The following is a 7,500-nucleotide window of genomic DNA, read 5'->3' as shown; positions in this document are numbered from 1 at the left end:
AGAGGTCTTCTTTTCTTGTCAGCATACTTCTTCATTCTTCTTTGTGCTTTCAACAAGCTGTCTTGTGCCTCCTGCATCAGCTCTTGCTTGTTTACAGCAAATCTGTATGCTGCAGGACATCTACCCCCTGATCGCTGCTTAGCAATTTCGTGAGGTGTGAGAGGCTGCTGCCCCATAGCCAACTCAAAGGGACTCATCCCCGTTGATGCAGACTTGTGCAGATTATAAGCAAACTGTGCAGAATCCAGCAAGTCTAGCCAATTCCTCTGGCTGGCAGTCACATAATGCCTCAAATAATCCTCCAACACAGCATTTATCCTTTCTGTTTGCCCATCTGTTTGTGGGTGATTTGCAGTAGAAAACTTCAATTCAGAACCCATCAAACCAAACAGAACAGTCCAAAACCGACCAGTAAACCTAGAGTCTCGATCACTTACAATATCTTCAGGCAACCCAAAGTATTTCACCACATTCTTATAGAACAAATCAGCAGCCACCTCTGCTGTACATGTACTCGGTGCAGCCATAAAAACAGCATACTTTGAGAATCTATCAACCACTACAAACACTGAACCCATCCCCTTAGCTTTTGGCAAACCAGTAATAAAATCCATTGAAACTGAAACCCATGGACTTTTTGGTATGGGAAGAGGTTGTAGCAAACCTGCTTCCTTTTGAGTTAAACCTTTGTCTTGTTGACAAACTAGACATGTTTTCACATATAACTCAACGTCTAACTCCATTTTAGGCCAAAAATAAGAACGGGACAACAAAGCATACATCCTATCCTTACCCGGATGTCCTGCCCACTGTGGATCATGAGTTTCTTTCAACAACTCCCTTCGGATCTTTCCACTTGGTACGAACAGCTTGCCACCCTTGGCATACAGCAACCCATCTTCCAGCCAATAACGCCTCACAAGGCCTGCAGTCACATCCTGCACCAGCTTTTGATAGGTAGCATCAAGCTTAGCACTCTCCCTGATCCTATCCACAAATTCTGACTCCACCCTAGTCAAGGCAGCCACATGCTCTTGCACTTGTTTTCGACTAAGTGCATCAGCTACTTCATTGTGCTTGCCTGGTTTGTGCTCCCACACAAAGTCATACTCTTGCAGTAACTCTTGCCACCTAGCTTGCTTTGGTGACAACTTCTTTTGTGTGTTAAAGAAGGTATTAGCCACATTGTCTGTCTTCACCACAAACCTTGGTCCTAGCAGATACACACGCCATGCCAACAAACAATGGATCACTGCAATCATCTCCTTTTCATGGGCTGAACACTTCTGTTCTGCCTCATTCAACTTCCTGCTCTCATATGCAACAGGATGCTTTTCTTGCACTAGAACACCACCAATTGCTTTGTCAGAAGCATCAGTATGGACTTCGAAGGGTAACCAAAAGTCTGGCAGACGCAGCACAGGTTCACTAGATACAGCCACCTTCAACTTGTCAAACGCCTCTTGACATGCATCTGTCCACACCCATTTCTTGTCCTTCTTCAGCAAATCTGTGAGAGGAGTAACCTTCTTAGAGTATCCTTGAATGAACTTTCTATAGTAATTAGCCAAACCAAGGAAAGATCTCAATTCCGTCACTTTGCTTGGTGCAGGCCAATCAAGGATAGCTTGCACCTTCCCCTCATCCATCATCACCATGCCTTTGCTGATTCTATGCCCCAAAAACATAATCTCTTGCTGGGCAAACTCAAACTTCTCTTTCTTAACAAACAACTGATGTTCTCTCAATTTGGACAGCACCATCCTAAGGTGTTCCAAGTGATCCTCCAAGGACTCACTATAAATCACTATGTCATCCAAATACACCACAACAAAGCGATCCACATACTCATAAAAGACATCATTCATCAAATTACAGAATGTAGCAGGGGCATTCGTTAAACCAAAAGGCATAACTAAAAACTCATAAGAACCATACCGGGTCACACAAGTAGTCTTAGGCTCATCCCCTTCAGCAATCCTCACTTGCCAATATCCTGATCTCAAGTCCAGCTTTGTGAAGTACACAGCTTTGCTCAATCTGTCAAAGAGGTCTTGAATCAAAGGAACTGGATACTTGTTCTTCACAGTCACTTTGTTCAAGGCTCTATAATCCACACACATCCGCAATGAGCCATCATGCTTCTTCTGGAACAGCACAGGGGCACCATAAGGAGCCTTGGAGGGCTGAATGTAACCTGCATCAAGCAGTTCTGTCAACTGCTTCCTCATTTCAGCCAACTCCATTGGGGACATTCTATAAGGAGCCTTCGAGGGAGGCTTTGATCCAGGAACCAATTCGATTCTATGATCAACAGCACGCCTTGGTGGAAGGGTCTTAGGTAGTTTTGGGGGCATCACATCAACAAACTCCCCCAACAATCCAGCCACAGCATCTGGAACTTCCACATACTTGTCCTGCTTCATCTCAATTAGTGCAGCCAAGTAAGTTATCTCACCCTTCTTCAGCCCATGCTCAACCTGCATGGCTGAAACCATAGGTCCTTTCCCCTTGCTAGTCTTGCTATTTCCTGCCCCACGCCTCACAGGAACATAGCATGGCTGCTTCTCATCAAGGATCAACAAAACTCCGATGAAAGGCAGCAACGCAGCCTTTGCAGCCACTAAGAATTCGTCACCCAGAATAACATCAAAGTCATCCAATTCCATGACTAGGAAATTCACCTTTCCTGTCCACTCGCCCACCTTAAGCTTCACTCCATAAGCAATTCCCAACACAGGTTTTGCTTCTGAGTTCACAGCCTTGATCTTACTTGGGCTCTTGCTTACTTTAAGACCAAGTCTTTGGACCATTCGATCAGCAACAAAGTTGTGGGTAGCACCAGAATCCAACATACCCTCAGCCCCATTCTCGTTCATCTCCACTTGAACATAAGATAAACCCCTAGAATTACCTCCTGCACTCAATGCATTCAGTAATTGCAAAGGGTTCATTCTGCTGGGAACTTCTTCATCGGACTGCCCACTACCATCTTCAGCAACTATGGCATTAAGCTTCTCACGCTTTGGACAGTCTCTTGCACGATGAGGGCCATTGCAAATGAAGCAACCAGCATTAAGCTTAGGCTGTTCTTTGCTTGGTTGAGAGGTAGAACTCTCCCCCTTGTTCTTGTTACCCCACGTTTTCTTTTGCTTATCTTTCTTCTTGCCATCCTTCTTCTGCTTGTCCTTGCCTTTATCCTTGGACTTTCGTTTCTCTTCATCCCCACTGGGCTTGCTAAACTTGTAGTCCACTAAGGCATCTGCAGCAGACATAGCAGTAGGCAGATCACGCACAGCCTGCCTCTTCAATTCCATCTGTGCCCAAGGCTGCAAGCCAGACATGAAGTTGAACAATTTGTCCTCCTCAGACATGTTCTTGATGTCCAGCATCAAAGAACTGAACGTCTTGACATACTCCCTCACTGTACCAGTCTGTCTCAACTTCTTCAAAGCATCTCTTGCAACCCAAGCAGTGTTGGTAGGCAAGAATTGATCCTTCAATTCCTTCTTTAAGGCTTCCCACGAGTCAATTTTCCCTCTACCAGCATCTGCATCATCTTCCACACGGGTTCTCCACCATAACTTGGCATCCCCTGAAAGATACATGCTAGTAATTGTAACCATCTCTTGGCTAGGCACCCTGGCAGCCTTGAAGTACTGCTCCATATCTCACAGGAAATTCTCCAAATCCTTGGCATTCCTGGCACCATTAAAGGGCTTCGGTTCAGGGACCTTTACTTTGGTGGCCACTTCCCCCTCCCTAGGCAGGCCACTCATTGCTCTCTTCAGCAGAGCAATTTCTGTTTCAAGTTCACGTTGGGTCTCTCTTGCTGCCTGGTTCTGGGCGTCCATTGCAGCAGCCAACTCTTCAACACGATTCAACACTAATTCTCTCTGTTCAGCAAGATCATTCCTCACTACAGCGGTTTCTGCAGAGACAGCCACCAGCCTGTCACACACGGAGACTTCTTCCCCATCTGCAGGAACTCCCAATATGTTTTCCACAACCGTCAACCTTGCCTTCGTGTCTGAAGACATTGCGACTTGGGACGAACCTGGCTCTGATACCAATTGTCACAGGGTTAAATTTTCTTTCAAATTTTCTGCCTATGATGGCACTAAGCCCACTGACTTAGTCTCAGCCAACACACCACGCACACGCACAGTAGGAACACAATGAACAGAATTATCAAGAGAATGCACACACACACAGCACACACAGTATTTACAGGGCACCAACCCCAACCTTCATTACTCAATATCAAGTACAAAGGAAGCCTGAGAATCCACACGAATTTCTCTAAGCAAATAATACACTCTCTATGCACTCAACTTCCATTGGTGTCTTGAGAAAACATTGAGCCATGTGACTGGCCTGATGTTGTCCAAGCACTCAACTTCCTCATGCCATCATCAGCAACTTGCAAAGCTCCTAACACCGTGTCAGGATTGGGTAATTTGCGCGCCTGCTGCCTTCCTTGGATGTGGTAGCCGTTTCTCAGGCTCCCTCTCCGAAATCGAACCCTAATTCTCCGTCACCCGTCACCACCATAGTAGGCCACTATCCTACCATCGAAAGTTGATAGGGCAGAAATTTGAATGATGCGTCGCCGGCACGATGGCCGTGCGATCCGTCGAGTTATCATGAATCAGCAGAGCAGCGAGCAGAGCCCGCGTCAGCCTTTTATCTAATAAATGCATCCCTTCCAGAAGTCGGGGTTTGTTGCACGTATTAGCTCTAGAATTACTACGGTTATCCGAGTAGCAGGTACCATCAAACAAACTATAAATGATTTAATGAGCCATTCGCAGTTTCACAGTCTGAATTAGTTCATACTTACACATGCATGGCTTAATCTTTGAGACAAGCATATGACTACTGGTAGGATCAACCAGGTAGCATTCCTCGTCGATGCCGGCGCCGCCCGGAGGCCCTTGGCTCGCCCGAGGGCAAGGAAGGGCGCGGACGAGCACGGCGATCGTGCGGGGCAGAGCGATGATGCTCGCTAGGTACGTTGGCAAAGGGGGCCGAAGGCCCCAAACCCACATGGTGTTCTGCATCCGAGGCCACGAGCACGCCCACGTGGTCCACATCGGCAACGCGGAGGCCGCGAGGCACGCGTGGGACACGAGGACGGCTTCGAGGTCCTGCCGACGCCCCGCGAGGAGCGTCGACTAGGAACGAATCAACTAGAGGGACGAGTGCCTTAGAGGCAGGTATGCAACACAGGGACCCGAATTGCGTCCAAGCGACGCTCGGAACAACACTGATTGGGAGCACGCCGGACAGTTCGATGCGCGAGCACGGAGCCTGCCAAGCCATGCAACCCTGCCACCACTCACACGCTATCACGTACACTAGACCGCAACACCACCAAACGTACCCCACAACGACACGCCGTAACGCCTGCCGTGCATGAGGAAGCATCGAGTGGCGCCGAGTCCGCACCGCTGGGCGTGAAGGACAACACTACTAAGCCACGTGCCTGCAAGGTTGGGTCGTCGCCACGCAGAGGCCCGATGGTCGCCGTGGGACTTGCTTCGCGCAGCAATGGGTGAAACGAACACCGTCCGCTTTGCGAGAGCGTGCCCAAGCTATACCAAGCTTGCATGGCTCACCAACCACACACAGGAACTACAAGGGACATCGAGGGACACTGCTGCTGCCGTCGCCGCCGTCGCCGCCGCCGCCGCCGCTGCTACCACGCAACCGCGTAGTAAGAAAGACACACACAAGCCCGATAGTCGCATGGAACTTGCTTCGCGCAGCAATGGATGAAACTAACACCGTCCGCGTTGCGATAGCGTGACCAAGCTAAACCAAGAATGCATGCATCCCCCCACCACGCGGCTACTGAGACCATCGACCCCCCGCCACTGGGCACGGGTGGGTGTGGCCTCCAGGAAAAGTGGCACCAGAGAAAGCTTTCACAATGCATTTGATCATCACCTTAGGCTTGCTCTGCGTGGCAATGGGTGAAACTAACACCGTCCGCCTTGCAAGAGCGTGCCGCAGCTATACCACGTACACGTGAAATGCCAACCTGGGTCCACCCCGGCGATGCATTTAGGGCCCACCTCGCGCCATGGAGCACGCGGGGTTGGGTGCCTGAGGGCTCGTCATGAGCATGCCTACCTGTGGCCAAGCTCAAGAGGGGTCGCCCCTGTGCATCACCGAATACCTCCTCCCCCCTAAAGAGCCCTTAGGAAAAAATCCGCTATGGCACGAGGAAACATTGATTTGTTGAGGAGGAATAATGGGTCATTTTCGGAGCAATTCTTGGAGTCTTGCCCTGATTTTTTGCACACATGCTAAGAAAAATCCAACCTTCAACTTGGCAAAATATGGAGGCCAGATTCAACATATTTTATTTTTTACGATTTTAGGAAGCCGGAAAATGGGAAAAATCATAAAAAATTCAAAAACGCTCGGAACGCCGAACCGCTTGCTGGAATCCTCCTCTAAAATCATGGAATGAATTTAGGGACACAAAAATGGAAAAAGGCACGAGCCAATTTTTCCGGAGTGCGGGACGATGCGGGGCGATGCGGCACGGCGTGCACGCGAGCATGCCCCTGGGATGCCCACTGCCTGCCTGGTCGTGGGGAAATAACCTCATTTTCCAAAAAACCCTCATTTTTAGGAAATCACTCCAAATATGTGGCCAAGGCATGCAGCCAAGGCCATGGCCATGGCCAAGGCCAAGGCATGCATCCAAGGCCAAGGCCAAGGCATGCATCCAAGGCCAAGGCCAAGGCATGCAGCCAAGACCAAGGCAGCCCCCTGTGGGCATGCTGCCAAGGCCGGGGCATGCAGCAGGCAAGGGCAAGGCAGCCCCCATGGGCAGGCAGCGAAGGCCAAGGCATGCTTGCGTGCATGCTGCCAAGGCCAAGGCACGCAGCCAAGGCCATGGCATGCTTGCGTGGGCACACTGGCATGCCCCTGGGTGCAGGCAGGTGGGCACGCTGGCATGCCCCTGGGCGCAGGCAGCAGCAAGGCCCTAGCATGCACGCTGCCTGAGGGGCAGTAGCAGCACAGCGAGGGCGAGGCATGCCCCGTGGGTGGGATGCCAAGGCCGTGGCATGCCCTTGGGACCCCTACAAGGCCATGGCAGCACTTGGGGGGGCTACTGCTGCCAAGCCTAGATAGCCTCTTCGGACACCTCCTACTCTTCCCCCCGTAAAGAGCCCTTAGGAAAAAATCCGCTCTGGCACGAGGAAACATTGATTTGTTGAGGAGGAATAATGGGTCTTTTTGGAGAAATTCTTGGAGTCTTGCCCTGATTTTTTGTACACATGCTAAGAAAAATCTAACCTTCAACCTGTCAAAATTTGGTGGCCAGATTCAACATATTTTATTTTTTATGATTTTCGGAATCCAGAAAATAGGAAAAATCATAAAAAATTCAAAACTGCTCGGAATGCCGAACCGCTTGTTGGAAACGTCCTCTAAAATCATGGACTGAATTTAGGAACACAAAAAGGGGAAAAGGCACGA

General features: G+C 49.6%; 1 long non-coding RNA gene across 1 annotated transcript in view; it reads left to right on the top strand.

Moving 5' to 3' along the window:
* Nucleotides 1-4,429: 4,429 nt before the first annotated feature.
* The window catches only part of LOC126691879 (uncharacterized), a 5,285-nt gene continuing 2,214 nt past the window's right edge, over nt 4,430-7,500 (top strand). The window contains exon 1 of the long non-coding RNA XR_007644857.1: nt 4,430-4,770. This is a non-coding gene — a long non-coding RNA (uncharacterized LOC126691879). The remainder of the gene's footprint in view (nt 4,771-7,500) is intronic.

The sequence above is a fragment of the Quercus robur genome, chromosome 1, assembly GCF_932294415.1.
Source record: "Quercus robur chromosome 1, dhQueRobu3.1, whole genome shotgun sequence".
Taxonomy (NCBI): Eukaryota; Viridiplantae; Streptophyta; class Magnoliopsida; order Fagales; family Fagaceae; genus Quercus; species Quercus robur.
The sequence above is the reverse complement of the archived record's forward strand: the minus strand, read 5'-3'. Positions and strand labels throughout refer to the sequence as shown.